Raw genomic sequence first — 4,590 nt, forward strand, 5'->3', positions numbered from 1 at the left:
TTTGAAATAGGTTTTTTAAACCTTGAACCAAGAAGTAATTCAAATTGATATTTGGAAAGAAAAAAAAAAGAAAGCTATATTTAATTATATTTTACCACTGTCTTTATAACATGTTAATTGAAGAGAGGAAACAACAAGAATAAACAAACAAAGGAAATTTGTGTATGTATGATTCTCTTCAAATTTTGGAAACTCAGAGGATTCCTCTCCTTTATTGACATAAAACTTACTTTTTCGGGACTTGGACCATAAACAGTCATCTACTCTTACTCCTACTCCCTTCTCTAAAAATCAACATAGCATAATCATTCCATGAAGGTCGAAGTAGTCTTATAAAAGAAGATGAGGGTACCACTTTCAAATCATTCCATGAGGACTTGAGAAAGTTTTGTAAAAGAAGATGAGGGTACCACTTTCTATTGCAGAATTTCTATGTGAATAGAGAATGAACCATATTCTTGAGACATAAGATAGAGCCTCCAGCCTAACTTCAAAGGCATTACACAAATTGTTCTATGATATTTTTTCTAGGAACTCTTTGTTATGTTGTCCGCTGAAGGTTTCAGGAAAGAGACACAGATTCTCTATTGCACTGATCTCCCAATAGAAGTTTTACCTAGGTCATCTGTTGTCACAATCATTTTAAGAAAGATGCGCCCAAATAACCAGTGAACAATAAAATTTAAAGAAGTTTCAGAGAGCGAGAAGAGAATTGTGATAGAAGTTGCCCTAGGTAAAACTTCTTTAAATGTCTTAGCCAATCATGGCCTCATAATGAGGATTCTCTTGGACAACAATAACATATGGACAACAAATGTCTTAGCCAATTGTGACGGTCATGAATGCTCAAGGAGTGTCGCCCAAATGATCGGTAAACAATAACATTGCCCAAAATGGGTCATGCACCATAAACTCATGGGAAGACCGTTGATGGAATCGATGCAATCGACGCTCCCCTTGATGGGTTGCCAATCAAAGACCTGACGTTGGATGTTGACCCTTTTGAAGAAAGAGCCACACGATCGAACAGCTCGAAACGTCGCGGTAACTCTGATAACTCTATCACACACATGAAAGGACGTGTCGAAGAGTTAGACATTACCCAAAACATCATAGTAAAACTCTTCAGCGATTAGACAAAAGACTTTAGGACAACTACACCAAAAATTCATTGTTGTCCAACGGTTTGGATATTTGGCTTTCACCTAGGAGATTCTGGTTTGATTCTCTGAAATTGAATATTATTTTCTTATTTCTTTTTATTTTATAGTTTCATCTTTTGTCACCAATTATATTTAAACTTTACCTCATTTTGAGGGGAACTTTAATGGTCATGTTCAATAGTATCTCAGATTAAAAAGACTTTGATGGACATCGTACCTATGTTAGTGTTATGTTATAGATATTTGTTTCAATTTCAACGGTGGAGTTGAGGTGATTCAAATGGTTAATGCGATAATCCGGCTATTTTCGAGGTCTCTCTTGTTGAATGCCATCATGGTTGAGATGAGCACCCGAGTGAGTTTGACTAGGAGACCCGAATTTAAACTTTACCTACGTTTGAGAGGCACTATAATGATCAAGTTCAATGGTATTTTAGATTAAAAAGACTTTTATGAACTTTGTACCTTTGTTAGTGTTACTTTGTACCTTTGTTTGTGTTACTTTGTACCTTTGTTAGTGTTATGTTATAGACATTTGGTCAAGTTCAACAAGTGGGGTTGAGGTGATTCAAATGGTTAATGTCACTTTATTTGATTCAAATTGTTAATGTGATAATCCAGTTGAATAGTTACAGGTTATTTCCAAGGTCTCTCTTATTGAACGCCAACAAGGCTCAAATGATTGTTATTGAACGCCATCAAGGCTGAAATGATTGAGATGAGCACCTGAGTGAGTTTGACAAAATTGAAATAAAATCAAATAAAATCACTAAAAAAAAAAGTTAGCCTTATGACACTTCCTTCAACTCGAACACGTGACCTTGAGATCTACAGTGACGCTCTCCCAACTAAGCTATCCCCACTAACATTAAAAACGAAAACTCATTAGTAAGGTATTTAGCTAATTCATTGATATTTTAAAAAGAAATAATCACTAATTTTAAATTGAATAGTTAGGAGTCAAGTTATGTGACGTGAATCAGGTGCGGTGAAACCGAGTTATCTTCGCTAATATTTGAAAAAAAAAATCATAAGTAAAGGTATTTCTGCTAATTCATTATTTATTGAAATTTTAAAAATAAATAATAACTAAATTTTTATTGAATAGTCAGCTTATGCAAATGGAAACAGGTGCGGTGAACGTGGAGATTAAACAAACACGTCACCTTCAAATCTTTAGTTTGACACTCTCCCAACTCAGCTATCCTGCTAACGTTAAAAATAAAAATTCATAAGTAAAGCTATTTCCACTAATTCATTATATTTTAAAAAGAAATAATAATCAACTAAACTATAAGGTGTTATAATCCCAACTAAGTGATCCCAAATAACATAAAAAATGAATAATCACATTTTAAAAAGAAATAATAATCAACAAAACTATAACTATAAAATTCATAAGTAAAGCTATTTCCACTAATTCATTATATTTTAAAAAGAAATAATAATCAACTAAACTATAAGGTGTTATAATCCCAACTAAGTGATCCCAAATAACATAAAAAATGAATAATCACATTTTAAAAAGAAATAATAATCAACAAAACTATAACTATAAGGTGTTATAACCCCAACTAAGTGATCCCAAATAACATAAAAAATGAAAAATCACAAGTTTTAGATTTGATAGTCAAGTTATGCAACGTGAACCAAGTGCGGTGATCGTGGATCGAACACGTGACCTTCAGATCTTTAGTCTAATGCTCTCCCAACTAAGCTATCCCCGCAATAATTAGAAATAAAAAAATTTCGGTAAATATATTTTCGCTTATTCATTGAGATTTTAAAAATAAATAATGACTAATTTTTTTATTGAATAGTCAGGTTATGCAAATTGAAACAGGTGCGGTGAACGTGAACGTGGATAAAACACGTGTGACCTTCAAATCTTCAGTCTAACAATCTCCCAACTAAGCTACTCTTGCTAACATTAAAAATGAATATTCATCAGTAAAGGTATTGGGTACACTTCTTAAAATTCAACAAAAGGCAATAGTATTAGACCAGGATGCCAGATTTAAATTGTCCTTCTGAAAAATTTAACAAAAGGCATTGGGTATGCAGTTATAGTACGACATTCCACTCATAAAAAGATGGTAAAAAAAAAATGCTCAAGCAAATATTGGAAGACATGTTAAGTACCTACCCCTTATGAAATTCGCTTATAATAATATTTGCCAAGCCACCATACAAATGGCCACATACGAGGTTCTCTATGGACGAAGATTTCGATCCCCTATCTTTTGGGAAGAAGGGGGGAAAACGACAACTATTGGGCCAGAGCTGGTGCAAATTACCAACGCCGCAGTCCAGAAGATTAAAGCTAGGATATAAACCGCACAAAGCCCAGAGAAAAGCTATGTAGACCTAAGGCGCAAGGACATGGAATTGTAGGTAGGGGATCATATATTCCTAAAGGTAGCACCCCATGAGAGGGGTGCTCAGGTAGGGTAAAAAGGGGAAGCTAAGCCCTAGGTTTATCCGTCCCTTTGAGATATTAGAAAGGATTGGATCTGTGGCCTATAGAATTGGGCAATGCCCAAACTTGTCTGCAGTAAATAATATCTTTCATGTATCCATACTACGGAAGTATACCCTAGATCGTTCGCACGTACTGGCTCATGAAACTCTCTTCTTGAGAGATGACCTAACATATAAAGAAGACCTGATTCAAATAATAGACAAGAAAGTGAAATGATTGAGAAACAAGGAAATCTCTCTTGTTAACGTCCTATGGAAGAATCATAGAGTAGAAGAAGCCACTTGGGAAACAGAAGGCAAATAAGAACCTTGTACCCTGACCTATTTTGAAAAAACATTGAGAAAATGGTTCATTTTCTAATTTTTATAAACTTCCCGAATCATTAATTTTTTTATAGAATAAGAATTACAAGGTGTTTAAAAAAGGAAGGCTCTGATCAGAGAAGACTTTTCTGGCAGAAGATTCAGAAAAATCAAGAATGAAAGAGGTCCTGAAAGTGCTAGTAGATTTTCACACGAATTAGTTCACGTTAGGTTACCCTCTAATGTTTTCCTAAGCTAAAACCTCAACTCCTAAAGCCTAACCCATGACATTATATATAAACCTTGGTTCATCAATGATCCATGTACCAAGTACCTAGAACTATGTGAATAACATGTTAAATAAGTTGGTAGGATCCATACCCATAAGTAACCATTATCTGCATTACAATGTGTACTCAAAGGCCCATATTCCTCTTTAGGTAGGATGTCGTGCAATATGTATCATGAGCTGGATGTTATGATAGGCCTACCTTTCCCATCAGCTAAACGAGATGTCCTGCACCACGATTTACTAGTAGGATTACATGATTATGACGACACCATTCATGTGTTCATGGGGAGAAAATTGAAGGTTATTTTAGGGGAAGGTTTCCAGGATCAGTATATGATACATGACACGATG

At 34.6% G+C, this 4,590-nt stretch overlaps 1 non-coding gene across 1 annotated transcript; it reads right to left on the bottom strand.

Moving 5' to 3' along the window:
* Positions 1–2,817: 2,817 nt before the first annotated feature.
* Positions 2,818–2,890, bottom strand: TRNAF-AAA (transfer RNA phenylalanine (anticodon AAA)). The gene has a single exon. It is a non-coding gene; the product is annotated as a tRNA-Phe (tRNA).
* Between the last annotated feature and the right edge of the window lie 1,700 nt (positions 2,891–4,590).

Source organism: Cucurbita pepo, chromosome 10 (assembly GCF_057944985.1).
Source record: "Cucurbita pepo subsp. pepo isolate OVF chromosome 10, ASM5794498v1, whole genome shotgun sequence".
NCBI lineage: Eukaryota > Viridiplantae > Streptophyta > Magnoliopsida > Cucurbitales > Cucurbitaceae > Cucurbita > Cucurbita pepo.